At 46.5% G+C, this 14,934-nt stretch overlaps 1 protein-coding gene across 1 annotated transcript in view; it reads right to left on the minus strand.

Annotated features, from left to right (window-relative positions):
• The window catches only part of LOC141217108 (cell cycle control protein 50B-like), a 55,477-nt gene extending 45,757 nt beyond the window's left edge, over positions 1-9,720 (minus strand). The window contains exon 1 of the mRNA XM_073665743.1: positions 9,588-9,720. The gene's annotated coding sequence lies outside the window, so the exon portion shown is untranslated. The remainder of the gene's footprint in view (positions 1-9,587) is intronic.
• Positions 9,721-14,934: the final 5,214 nt, after the last annotated feature.

Here is a 14,934-nt window from a genome sequence, read left to right on the forward strand (position 1 = left end):
GCATTTTGAAATTGATAATATTATGATCGCTATTACCTAGGTGCCCCCCTATCTGTACCTCAGTTATTCTATCAGGCCTATTAGTCAATATTAAGTCCAACACTGCCTTCCCTCTCATTGGTTCCTGCACTAGTTGGGAGAGATAATTATCCTTGATATTTGTCAAGAACCTTTTTCCTTTCTGCGATCTACAGGTTTCTGTTTCCCAGTCAATATCCGGGTAGTTGAAGTCCCCCATTACAATCACCTCATTATGTTTTGCTACTTTGTCTATTTGTCCTAATAGCAGTTTCTCATTCTCCTCTGTTATATTGGGTGGCTTATAGCAGACCCCCAGTAATATTTTATTATTATTTTTTGCCCCCTCTATCTCTACCCACATGGACTCGACCCCCTCTTCTCCCTCTCCTATATCTTCCCTTAGTCTGGGCTTTAGACGTGACTTTACATATAAGCAGACTCCTCCGCCCTTCCCCTGTTTCCGGTCCCTTCTAAATAAACTATAATCTGTTAAATTTACCGCCCAGTCGTAGCTATCGTCTAGCCAAGTCTCTGTTATACCTACGATGTCATACCTCTCCTCCGATATAAGCGCCCGCAGCTCATCCGCCTTATTGGTCAGGCTTCTTGCGTTGGTCAGCATGCAAGATAAAACTTTGGGGTTATTTAGCATCCTATTCTTCTCTAACGATCTAACTGTACTATCCCCACCCCCCTCTCCACCCTCATTATATTCACTTCTCCCCTTCCCCCTTGCATGCCTCACATCCCACCTATTTCCTTGGTTTCCCCCCCCCCGTCTCTAGTTTAAAAACTCCTCCAACCTATTAGCCATCTTCTTCCCCAGCACCGCTGCACCCTCCCCATTGAGGTGCAGCCCGTCCCTACGGTAGAGCCTGTAGCCGACAGCGAAGTCGGCCCAGTTGTCCATGAACCCAAACCCTTCTGCCTTGCACCAACTCTTTAGCCACTTATTCACCTCCCTAACCTCCCGTTGGCGCTCCTGTGTGGCTCGCGGGATTGGTAGTATTTCTGAGAAAACTACCTTGGAGGTCCTTGCCCTAAGCTTCCTACCTAGATCCCTGAAATCATTTTTAAGGACCCTCCATCTACCACTCACTTTGTCATTGGTGCCAATGTGGACCATGACCGCTGGGTCTTCGCCAGCCCCACCCAGTAACCTGTCAACCCGATCCGCGATGTGCCGGACTCGAGCGCCAGGGAGGCAGCACACCGTTCGGCGATCCTGGTCTTTGTGACAGATTGCCCTGTCTGTCCCCCTAATAATAGAGTCACCCACTACCAGGACCTGTCTAGCCTGCCCTACACTTCCCCCCTCCCCCTCATTACTGGAGCATACACTCCCCCGGCGGTCAGAGGATCTGTCGTGCTCCAATAATGCCGGTTCTGAACCAGCCTTCCTATACTTCTTCCCTCTATCCCTTCTAACCGTTACCCAGCTCCCTGCCTGTTCAGCCTGCGCTTACCCACTAAGCTCCACCCCCAGTGTTGACCCATTGAGTGTCTGCTCGGTGAGCAGCAAACTCCGTTCCATGTTGTCGATGCTCCTCAGTACCGCTATCTGAGCACTTAGATCCAGGATTTGGGCTTCCAAGTGCACGATATGCTCACATCTCTCGCAGCAGTATGGATCCCTGAGCGGTAGCTCAGGGAATGCATACATTGCGCAAGATGTACACTGCACGGCTCCGGCCAACATGGACGTCATTCTAAATATGGGGATACAGTCAGTATATATGTACAAGTACAAAACACAATTATTTATATATAGGTGTATGGACGGGGATCAATTAGGGATGTGCAAGTGTATCGATTAGATATCGGCGCGGGATCAGTTAAGTATGGACGGGGGATCAATTAAGTATCAATTAAGTATGGACGGGGGATCAGCTGAGTGGGTCAGGTGGATTAATTAAGTGTGGACGGTGTGTCAATTAACTATGGACTGGGATCAATAAGTATGGACTGGGGAAATAATTAATTGTGGACTAGGGATTCAATCAATTAATTATGGACAGGGGGTTTAATTAAATAGGATGGGGGGTAAAGCAAATAAATAGGTATGGACGGTGGGTCAATTAACTAAGGACTGGGGATCAATAAGTATCAATAATATCAATAAATATGGACTGGGGAAATAATTAATTGTGGTCTGGGGAATCAATCAATTAATTATGGACAGGGGTTAATTAAATATGGTGGGGGATAAGGCAAATAGATAGGGACTGGGGATGAGTAAAAGTGGACAAGGGGAATCTATTAAATAGGACAAGGGGGATCAATCAATTATGGGCTGGGGGGGGTCAATCATTTAAATGTGGTCAGGGGGATCACTTTAATATGGACGGGGGTGGTCGGGGATCAATTAAATGAGGACGGGGGGGTCAATTTAATGTGGTCAGAGGGATCAGTTAAATATGGACGGGGTGCTCAGGGGAATCAATTTAAATATGGACGGGGGTGATCAATTAAATATGGACGGGGGGTAATCAATTAAATATGGACTAGGGAATACAATACAATTACAATACAGATACAAATACAATACAGTACAGTACACACTTGGGTTCAGTAGGGCCGCTTATCGCGGCCTCCTGCCCCTCACTCACCTCCTCTAGGGACGCTGCACGCTATCACAGCGCGCTTGTCCCTCCGGTCGCCTCTTACCGGTCCTCCACCACCTGGCACCCTCCGCTGGCCGGCACTGCACGCTGCCACAGCGCTCTCTTGCGCTCGTCCCTCCGGTCGCCTCCTACTGGTCCTCGCGGTCTGCTCGGTCACCTCCGCCTGGCTCTCCTGACCACATCAGACCTCCGCCTGACCACATCAGTCACAATCTGGAAGCACTGCAGCACTGCCTCGGCCAAGCGGCAACAGGCTGTGCTGAAGCTAATATGCTTAGGTGAAAAAACACACAATGCTGAAGAGTTGTGGACAGCTGTGGCTCACACCAGTGAACCTACAGCCAGGCATGGTCATGTGTGACAATGGCCGGAACCTGGTGGCGGCTCTGAGGCGAGGCGAGTTCACACGTACCACGCCTGGCCCATGTGCTTAACCTCGTGGTTCAGCGGTTTCTCAAATCCTACCCGGAGCTGCCGGATCTGCTTGTTAAAATACGCTGCCTGTGTCCCCATTTTAGAAAGTCAGCTACAGCTTCCGCTGCCCTTGCAGTGTTTCAGCAGCGTTTGCAGCTTCCGGCTCACAGACTGGTGTGTGATGTCCCCACGCGTTGGAACTCTACACTGCAGATGTTGGGAAGGATTTGTGAGCAGAAGAGGGCAGTTGTTGAGTACCAGCATCAACAAGGCCGTCGGTATTCCGATCAGACTCCACACATAAGACCTCAGGAGTGGACATGGATGTCAGACATATGTACCATCCTCCAAAACTTTGAGGACTCCACCAAGATGGTGAGCGGCGATGACACCATAATTAGCGTCACCATCCCCGCTTCTCTGTCTTCTGAAATGCTCTCTGCTCGCAATCAAAGAGGATGCATTGCAGGCGGAGCACGATGAGATGGAGCAAGGAACCATATAGGGTGATTACACACAGCCAACCTCATCTCGTCCCAACGTGGATTGGGTGACAATGAGGAACAGGAGGAAGAGGAAGGACAGGAGCTAGTTTCATGCACTATAGACGGTACTACCTGCACAGCTGTCATACCGTCTGTTCAGCATGGATGGCCAGAGGAGGAGGAGGACAGGGAGGAGGAGGACAGGGAGGAGGACAGGGAGGAGGAGGAGGACAGGGAGGAGGAGGAGGACAGGGAGGAGGACAGGGAGGAGGAGGAGGAGGAGGACAGGGAGGAGGACAGGGAGGAGGAGGAGGAGGACAGGGAGGAGGAGGAGGAGGACAGGGAGGAGGAGGAGGACAGGGAGGAGGAGGAGGACGACAGGGAGGAGGACGACAGGGAGGAGGAGGAGGACGACGACAGGGAGGAGGAGGAGGACGACAGGGAGGAGGAGGAGGAGGAGGAGGAGGACGACAGGGAGGAGGAGGAGGACGACAGGGAGGAGGACGACGACAGGGAGGAGGAGGACAGGGAGGAGGAGGACAGGGAGGAGGAGGACGAGGAGGAGGACGAGGAGGAGGACGAGGAGGAGGACGAGGAGGAGGACACGGAGGAGGAGGACGAGGAGGAGGACAGGGAGGAGGAGGAGGAGGACAGGGAGTACGAGGAGGAGTACGAGGAGGAGGACAGGGAGGAGGAGGACGAGGAGGAGGACAGGGAGGAGGAGGACGAGGAGGAGGACAGGGAGGAGGAGGACGAGGAGGAGGACAGGGAGGACGAGGAGGAGGACAGGGAGGACGAGGAGGAGCAGGAGGAGGAGGAGGAGGAGGAGATGATCCGTCATCCTCTTGGTGAGGACACAGAAGTCTTGCCTGTTAGTAGTCTGGCACGCATGGCTGAGTTTATGTTACGCTGCCATGACCCTCGCATTCTCAAAATTTTGGGTGACAGTCATTACTGGTTGGTGACACTTCTAGACCCATGCTACAAGGAGAACTTTATAGCTCTTAGTCCCGAGGCGGACAGGTCTACAAAAATGGAGCAGTACCAGGAGGCCCTTGTTGCGGAACTATTAAAAAAATTCCCATCTGAAAACGCTGTCGGCAGAGGGCACACTTCGTTGGACAACCAAGGAGTACAGGCGAGAGAGACACAACTTCAATCCAGCAGAGGCAGGGGAACACTGTCAAAGTTCTGGGAGAGTTTTCTCAGACCCTCCCATCGCACAAGCCCTGAGGCGCGGGGTACTCTCACAAGGAGTGCAAAGTTTGGGAAGATGCTGAGGGAGTACCTTGCCGACCATACCAACGTCCTCCGTAATTCCTCTGTGCCTTATAAATATTGGGTATCCAAGCTGGATACGTGGAATGAACTGGCTCTCTATGCCTTGGAGGTCCTGGCCTGCCCTGCCGCCAGCATTTTATCAGAGCGGGTTTTTAGTGCCGCTGGTGGAATTATAACTGATAAGAGCATCCGCCTGCCAATTGAAAATGCTGACAGGCTGACTCTTATAAAAGTGAACAAGGGCTGGATTGGGCCATACTTCAACACCACCGAATGATAGCAGCGTAACAAACTCAAATCCAGTGTCTTTTCTTGGGAGGTGTATTCCCATGCACCTTTTCACACCCACACATGGGTATACGCTTCCTGATTTTGGCTATTTGCTCTTGTCCTCCTCCTTCTCCTCATCCTCCACCACCATATCACCAGGGTGACCGTGGTCCGTGATGCAACACCCACATACTTTTTTTAAAGGGTGTTTATGATGCCCGTAAAAAATTTTTTTTATACAGTATGTTCATGTATACCCCCCAGGGGTAAATGTTTGTCAGCCCATACACTTAGTGCATGGGCATTACAAGTATAGGAGGCCAGCTCCTTTCTAATGGGAACATTTTTTTTTTATGAGGCCCTCCTCCACGTCTCTTCCAAGGTTCATTGAAGTGCCTCCAAATTTTTGACAGCCCTTGCATTCACTGCATAGGCCAACACTATGAGAGACTCTCTCCTTTCTAATGGGAATTTGTCGTTACTGTGGCCCTGCTCTATGTCTCTTTAAATGCTTAGTGGGGTTTTTCCTAAAATTGGTCAGTCGTTGGACTCACTGCATACCCTATAACTGTATAGCAGACCCTCTCCTTTCTAATGGGAACATGTCGTACCTTGTTACTGTGGCCCTGCTCGATGTGTCTTTAAATTCTTAGTGGGGTTTTTCCCAAATTTTGGCAGCCCTTGCAGTCACAGCATGGGCATTACCACTATAGGAGACCCACTCCTTTATAATGGGAACATTTTTTTTTACTGAGAACCTCTATGTCTCTTCAAAGGGGTATTGGGGTGCGTCCAAATTTTTGGCAGCCCTTGCAATCACTGGATACGCAATAACAGTATAGGAGACCCACTTGTTAATAATGGGAACAACAAAGCATAGCCGGCTGATGGCTCTCTAACAATAGCTAGGGCAGACTGCTGGCCTTTTAAGAATAGTAAGGGCCGTCTGATGTCCCTATAAAAATAGGCTTTATGACTTTCAGAGTCCCTCCATCATAAATAAAACAGGATGTGTCTGATAATGTGTCACACACCACATTGCCAGATAAGGTTGTAAAATGTTAAAATGACATTTCCCGGTGAATGAATTGGTCTTAAAAAAATAACGTAAAAAAAAAACAAAATTAATTGACAAACCGCCCAGCGCTGCAGGGTTGTTGAAAGCTGTAACACAGCAGCCTGATCTGTGGCTCTCACCGCTGAACATACAGCCAGGCATGGTCGTGTGTGACAATGGGCGGAACCTGGTGACGGAGAAATAACAGCCGGGGTAGATACGGTTTCCCTCTATGCCAGTCCTTTCTCCGAGCTAAAGAATATGTCTGTGGTGAAATACAACTCCCACTGAGAAGCTGTTTCAGATTGAAAAACATTGTGCCCACTAGAGGATTTGATTCAGAGGGCTAACCTTTCTCACCCGCTCAAGAGCCCCATAGCAGCTGCAAAGTTAGCGCTATCATGAACTTTCCTGAGGTAGAAGCCAAGGCACACCAGAGGATTCTCTGGTGGGACCGTCCAACCCTGCCGAGAAGCAGTCCTGGCTAAGAAAAGTGTGTGGAAAGGTTCCCGGACACTCCATGGCTGCTTTTTTACTGAGGAGGAAACACACGCAAACACGGGGAGAACATACAAAGTCCTTGCAGATGTTGTCCTTACTGGGATTTGAACCCAGGATCCCAGCGCTGCAAGGCTTCAGTGCTAACCACTGATCCAATGTGCTGCCGTTCACCCTTTAATATCTAACAGGCTGGAGAAACTTGCACCTACTGCCACTCTATCTTTAGCACCTTTGTGAGAAAATGTATTAGGGCAGCCACTCAGTCTACCAAATAAAATTCCTGAGAAGGAAATTGGGGATGGCTTCGCTACTGGTACTGGGGGCAGTGCCAATATCATGGCGTCGTACCATAGTTTGCTGGAAATATTCCAGGCTGGTAGGAGGCAAGCAAATTCCCACAGAAAAGTACCAGCAGTAATGTTCAGGCCACATTTCAAGTGCAAGCAGCTTTAGAGGACTTCCTGGGAGAAATGACACGTAGGGTAGATACGGTTTCCCTCTATGCCAGTCCTTTCACCAAGCTAAATACAACTCTTAGCAAAAAAAGTTGTGGACTGGCTCCGTACCGTCCCTGGCCACATTCACCTGTCCACGTGTTTGTGGTTAGGCGGTCCTTCCCAGTAAGTTCACTGGGGAGGGCACAGGTAATGTTGTGGGACCCGTGGTTGTGGAAGGCGGAGGCGATACCAGGAAATATAGTGGCGGCTGGGGACCGAGTATGGACATCCGGCCGCCGCCGGCATGAGGTTATGAAAAGCTTCCGCCTCCACGAGTCTAAAAGGCCACATTTCAAGTGCAAGCAGCTGTCAAAAATTTGGCAGTATAGTATTGCAGCCTGTGGGTGGGTGGCTGCCTGCATACTTGCGCTTGCATTCCAAGGAATGGGGTAGGGACAACTGAACACTGCAGTGGGACAAGGACGTGGACGGTGATTGTTGCAATTCTGCAACGACAGATGCATGACGGGAGGCATCTTCGTATGCGCCAAGGATCACTTATGATGGGCACACTTTTAGGCAGTGACCTGGGTGTCAGAGATGCTTCCAGAGGTCTTCCCCATGATGTTCCCATGTCTTTTCAGCACTGTATGCATGTGTCTGATGATGTGTCACACACCATATGGCCAGATAAGGTTGTAAAATGTTAAAATGACATTTCCCAGTGAATGCATTTGTCTTTGTTGAAAGCAATGCAAACGTGCAAAAATCCATCAAAAATGCTACCTGTGAACATAACCCAAGGTGTGGAGGAGTATTTTTGGTTTTGGTTATTTATTTTGCCTTATATACAAGTCATTACCCTGGAAAGGATATTCCTTAACATATTTCCCAGGAAAATCCATTTTGGTTTTGTTTTTGTATGTTTTATTGTGAGTCCGTAAAAGTGGCGTAATACTCTGACCACGTTGTTGACAGCAGTGATCTGGGAGTCAGAGATGCTTCCAGGGGTCTTCCCCATGCTGTTCCTATGTCATTTGAGCACTGTTCCCATCGATTTGGGCAATTTTTAGGCCCTCTGCAGACCGCCGGGGGGGAGCTGCCTGAAAAATGCTCGAGTTTCCCATAGACTTACATTGGGCTCGTTGCTCGGGTCGAGCACCCGAGTATTCCAATTTGCTCGACCTGAGCAACTAATACCTAGCTTTTGAAGAAATCCTGTTTAAAGGGAATCTGTCACCAGATTTTTGCCACCTATTCTGAAAGCTGCATAAGGTACGGACAGAGACCGTGATTCCAGTGATCTGTCATTTACTGGGCTGTTTAGTGTAGTTTTGATAAAATCACTGTTCAGAAGGAGATCATTAGATGAATAGTAAACCAGCTCCCAGGTAGTCATGCATATTCATGAGATCTGTATTACTTCACCCACACCACTAATTGGCAACTTTATGTGTATACTGTGCATGGGCAGAAAGCGGCCAATCAATGTTGTGTGTGGGTGGGGTAATACAGAGCACTGGTAGATTAGAAGCAGATTAAACTGTAATGTTATCAAAATGACAGAAGGCAGCTCAGTAAGTGACCCATCGCAGGAATCTGGTTCCCTGCGGCGCTCAGATGGGCTAGCAATAACCTGGTGACGGATTCCCTTTAATGTATCTTCAACTTAATTGACAATACATAACCTGGTTTAATGTTGAAGAAGTGTTGATTTTTTGGGTCTTACAGAAAACTCAGGCTGAAATTAAAAGGGAACCTATCAGCACATTTTTACAGATGAAATTATTGGTGTAGCTGTGCAGGCGCTTGTCCTCCAATAAAAATGATACTTTTTTTCTAGAGATCAGATGTATCAGACTTGCATATGGTTTCTACTCTAGATATTTCATGACTGGCATCAGATCTCTACATTTTTATTGGAGGGACAGACGCCTACACAGCTTTTCCACTAGATCCGTATGTAAAAAGGTGCCCACAGTTTCCCTTTAAACAAATGACAGCCTCAGTTTTAGACCTATAGAAATTAATATAAAAGCTCCTATTCTTTTAAATTGGGAACCCAACCTGCATAGTCGCTCCGAGATCTCAGTGGTAATTTGGAGCTGCTCCAGAGCAGCTGTATGAAGATTACAGGCTTGATAAAGTCTCACCTACATATTAGACGATTTTAGGCTTTAGAGGTACACTAAACCTCTAGCCCAAAGACCTATTGAATACAAATATAGAAATATAGCTGAGAAGCCTGTATTATTGAGAAAATATTTTCATATTATCTTCTTCCTCCTTCATATTTCAGTAAGCAAAACATGGAGACACGTAGCCCATCCTGAGTGGATCATGAGGAAGGCTGAATAGTGCATTATACATTACTAATGGAATAATAAAAGCCATCAGCCAATGTAAAGTCACATCATTCCCAGCCTTACACATGAGCCAGTATCGAAAATGTAAAGATTAACTAAAAAAAGAGTAGACATAATAAGACACAACTTACCAGAGACACAAACACAGCAGCCGAGGGCGCAAACTCTCGTCACGCCACTCCTCTGGGGAGATCTCGATAAACCAGTTATCCCACTACCAACATTGTCTTACCTTTCCTCAGACTACTCTGACACTATTCTGTCAGGACCTAAGCATGTTCACCTGACTCCACCCGTCATCACATTAAGGGCCATGACTGGGAAAATGACAAGCTGAGCTCCACACATCCTTGGCATAGTGATCGAATGAAGCTGTAACGTACCCAACAGAATCCACCATCAGGGCGGATACGGCAGACTTGTGGTTTAGTGACTCCAGCAATTTACTGTGACACCAAGATGTCCATGGTACTGAAAGGGATTCTTAAAAATCACCAAGTAAGGCTATGTTCACACGTTGCATTCCTGATGCGGTTTTTTTTTTTTCTGCAGGCAAAACCTGCGCTCTTGGCATTAAAGAAGCAACGTTAAAAAAAAACAGGTTTTGTTGTGTTTTTTTTTCAGTGTTCATTTGTCTCTTGTGCATGCTGATACAGTTAGTGCAGATAAAAATAACCTAATTCAACTTTTGCAGGTTTTAGCACCAAAAAATGCTGAAAGAAGTGACATGCTTAATCTTTCAAAAACGCAGCTCTTTGACAAAACAGTCAGCTAAAAAAAAAACAAGCTGCAAAAACACAACTTGTGAACATAGCATTACAATTCAATAGAAGGCCATATGGTTCCCCACCCCTCACACCCCCCCAAAAAAACATGTTTTTTTTTTTCACAAGCATTTTGGGAAGCAACCTATAAAAATTGCTATGGGAAAACTTCTAGAAAGAACACCGTCCCAGAGCACGATGCATGATAAAAATGCCTGAAAGGGCAGGTTCACACAGGCGGATATAAGAATTGTTCAGCGTTTCATCCAGAAAGTGGGATGATTTTTTTCACTTGTCATTTTTATGCAGTCCATTTTTTTTTACAGCAGCAGTTATTAACCATTTCTAAGACCATATACATTCTCCAAAGTTATAGAAATGCAATGTATCCGTAAAAATTGGATGCTATACTGTGGTTCCATGTGTCCAATTATGGTAATGACACTCGGCTCAAACTGTGATCAGAGTATGATCAGAGTGACAATTTACTGTGATCCGATTCTATTTAAAGCGAACCTGTCACCAAGAAAATGAAATGCGATCTGCGGGCACCATGTTATAGAGAAGGATATGTGATTTTGTGAGAAAAGATTCAGTATAACCTGTGATTTATTCATTTAAACCTCTGCTTCTTCTGGGATTTCCGGTCCAGTGGGCGTTCCTATCAGTGACAGACAGTTATTTCTGCAGAGGATTAAGTGATGAAAATACAGGTTATACCTAGTCTTTTCTCACAACCCTATACATCAGTCTGCTGAGCTTTATAACATGATGCCTGCAGATTATACTGCATTTTCATGATGACAGGTTTCCTTTAGCGCTGTGTAAGCTTACCCATGGTACGGGTTTACGAGCCGCAGCATTTCAATTATCTGCAGTGGAGACGCTGCGTCAAAAATGCTGCTATTTCCTGATTGTGGGCACATAGCCCAAGCATCACAGAGAAATAAGGCAACAGTAGGCTATGTGCACACTGTGCGTTTTTGATGCATTTTTGTGGCGTTTTTTCAACGCGGAAATGCACCAAAAATGCTAGGTAATCCGTGTGCCAGTTAATGCAATGACAATCCTGAAGTGCTCCAGTGGTGCGTGGGAATTTTCCCACGCAACACTGATGCAGCCCGTGAGGGCACCGGAGCTGATGAGCTGATGAAAAGCGGTCTATAGGGCGCTAAAAGAATGAACACTAGAGGTGAAAAATTTTTTAGGGCTAAAAAATACATTTAATGAGCCCTTTCCACAACGCGTTTCGATAGTGAACTATCTTCCTCAGGTGGTACCACTATCACTATCGAAACGCGTTGTGGAAAGGGCTCATTAAATTTATCTTTTAGTCCTAAAAAAAAAATTCACCTCTAGTGTTCATTCTTTTAGCGCCCTATAGACTGCTTTTTTATTTAATTTGGACCAATACAAGGCTGACATGAACCCAAATCCTCGCCACCGCTACACGGCAGTGGGAAGAGCGGAGGCTAAGTGCCAGATTTGGCGCATCTTATGGATGTGCCATTTCTGGGGCTGCTGAGAGATTATATTATTAGCCACAGAGGGAGCCATAATTCATGGCCCCTTCCCTGGCTATTAAATATCAGCCCGCAGCTGTCTGTTTAGCCTTTACTGGTTAGATTTTATAGGGGGACCCTACATCAATTTTTTTCTGGGTCCCCCTGTAATCTAGCCAGTAAAGGCTAAGCAAACAGCTGAGGGCTATTATTAATAGCCAGGGAACATTTTTGGCTAATGGCCCCTTCCCCAGCTACTAATATCAGCTCCCAGCAATCGGGTTTCCCTCTACTAGTTATGAAAATGATCTGGGAGCCCACGCCATTTCTTTAAATATTAGTCTATGTGCCCACGATCTGGATGTAGCAGAGCTTTGGACACTGCATATTTTTGCTGCATCCAAAACGCTGCATTCTATTGAACGCAGGTAAATCTACATGTGTTCACTGAACCATGTGGATTTACTGCATTCAATACATTCTAGTGGTCAAATTTCTGCTGCGGAGACTAGCGACTCCACAAGAGAATTTGACATGCTGCGGTCCTGAAAGACGCGCCGCATGTCAGTGTCCGCGGGTGATCCACAGCCTCAAATGCACTCATAGTGGACATGGGATTCTAGAAATCCCATCCACTATGCTGTAAATCCAAAGGCGGCGAAGGTAGAGATATACGTAAGCGCCGCTGAAAAATCCTCAAATCAGGAACATATAATAAAATCCTTGTTTATTGGATTTATTCTGGTCCTGTGGGACACCTATTGGAGATCCGCTGCAGCTGCCTTTTATATGTTATGGTAGTTGTGTCCTCACACAACCTAACCAGGTGAGAACCACCTTTTTACTATTATTCCCTATGTCTACAGGTGTAACCCTATTGGGCTTTGCGCTCTCTCTCTCTCTTTTTATTTTATCCACTATGCTGTAACATCTGGCCGCTGTGGGTTTCACGCTGCATAAATACGAAGCTTCAAACCTGCAGCGGCTCCTGATTGTGGGCATGTACCCAAACTCACATGCAATATGCCAATTTCTGTAGCGGAGACGCTAGTCTCCACTGCAGATTTTGACCGATTGAAATGTCATTACATGTGGTGGATCCGCATGTACTGACAACAAAAGTGTGGCAGTAGAACACAGCGTTTTGGACGCAGCTAAAATACGCTGCGTCCAAAGTGCTGCTGGTTTCTGATCATGGGGACGTAGCGGCTAAACAAACATTTGTGAGCTGTTGTTAATAGCCAGGGAACATGATCGCCTAATGGCACCTTCATAGGCTAAAAACAGCAGCTCTCAGCTGCCCCAGAAATGACATGAATGGGAATGCTAATGGGATTATGGTTTATGGGATTAGTTGACACCTAGCCCTTTGTTTAGTGATGAAGAGGTGTCAATCAGACCCTCTCATTACTAAGCCTAAGTAAAGTAAAGAGTTAAATAAATACACACACTGAGAATAAAACATTGCATTTGAAATACAACAGACACATTCTTTAATCATTTAAATTAACCAATATACTCACCCCAGGTCTGATGGTAGTCCAATGGTTAAAGCGATGTCCCACGTTTCTTTTTTCAAATATCTTTAGCTCCAAAAAGCATTCATTGCTGTAAAAAAAAACATCAAAATCACGGCAAAATGCACATTTTTTTCCTGCTGCGTTTTTCCTGCCAAGAGATGCAGAAACCTTAAGGAATTTTATGCATTCAAATCCTGAATGTGCGCACATAGCCTTAGAATTTTTTGCAACTTATTGCTGCTACTTACAAACCTGATAGCTAACAGGGAAGTTGGTGTACAACTGTTGCATTTTTTTACTACCTTTACTATTTATTTATACCATATGTTAGTACAGGAGTCCCTAACTTATGGCTCACAGCTGTCTGTCAGCTGGGTGCATTAGCAAACAGCTATGAAGAGTAGGTCTCCAGATGGTGACTTTTCTGAGTAGACCTGCACAGAAGAGTAGATCTAAATGTGTATATACTGGAAGGAGGCAGGAGGAAAATAACTATGGTAAGTGGGGGTTAGAAAGATACTGCTAGTTAGAGGGCTGTGAAGCGAGAGTGTTGATACAAGAATACTGAATGGGAGCTAAGTATCCTGCTTATAATGGAGGGAGGGCACAAGATCTCGGTGTGCTTTTGTGGGGAAACTTAATAATAGCTACTTGGAAGGGTTTGAGGGCTGGATGTGACTCGCAATTATCTCTCAGATCTGAACGTGGTCTCTCAAGGAAAGAAAGGTTGGGGACCACTGTGTGGATTTTTCAGGGTATTGTCCCAGTTATGCGGTTACAGACACTTTTTGCAGTTTGATTTTTGATGCGTTTTTAATTATATGGGGTATAATATGGTTTTGGGCGTGATTACGCTGCATAAAATAAATATGTGGAAAACAAATATATACCAAAGAATTGACATGATGCTCTAAAAAAATTATTGACAAGTGGATATTTGAAGTGTTCAGGTCTGCTCTCCACAGTCACCAGACCTGAACCCAATCGAGATGGTTTGGGGTGAGCTGGACCGCAGAGTGAAGGCAAAAGGGCCAACAAGTGCTAAGCATCTCTGGGAACTCCTTCAAGATTGTTGGAAGACCATTTCCGGTGACTACCTCTTGAAGCTCATCAAGAAAATGCCAAGAATGTGCAAAGCAGTCTTCAAAGCAAAAGGTGGCTACTTTGAAGAACCAAGAATATAAGACATATTTTCAGTTGTTTCACACTTTTTTGTTAAGTATATAATTCCACATGTGTTAATTAATAGCTTTGATGCCTCCAGTGTGAATGTACAATTTTCAAGGTCAGGAAAATACAGAAAAATCTTTAAATGAGGTGTGTCCAAACTTTTGGTCTGTACTGTATATGTCTGTATATGTTTGTGTGTGTGTGAAGGCGTGCGGCCTCCCGCTATCTCTGGGGGGGCGCCGTGCGGCCTCCAGCTGTCTCTGGGGGGGCGCCGTGCGACCTCCCGCTGTCTCTGGGGGGGCGCCGTGCGGCCTCCCGCTGAGTATAGATGGCGCTGTGCGGCCTCCTGCTGTGTATAGATGGTGCCATGCAGCCCCCTGCTGTGTATAGATGGCATCGTGTGGCCCCCTGCTGTGTATAGATGGAGCCGTGCGGCCCCTTGCTGTGTATAGATGGTGCCGTGCGGCCCCCTGCTGTGTATAGATGGCGCCGTGCGGCCTCCCGCTGTGAATAGATGGCGCC

The sequence above is a fragment of the Phyllobates terribilis genome, unplaced genomic scaffold (genome assembly GCF_046119375.1).
Source record: "Phyllobates terribilis strain yellow unplaced genomic scaffold, ASM4611937v1 Scaffold_2__4_contigs__length_985480577, whole genome shotgun sequence".
Classification (NCBI taxonomy): domain Eukaryota; kingdom Metazoa; phylum Chordata; class Amphibia; order Anura; family Dendrobatidae; genus Phyllobates; species Phyllobates terribilis.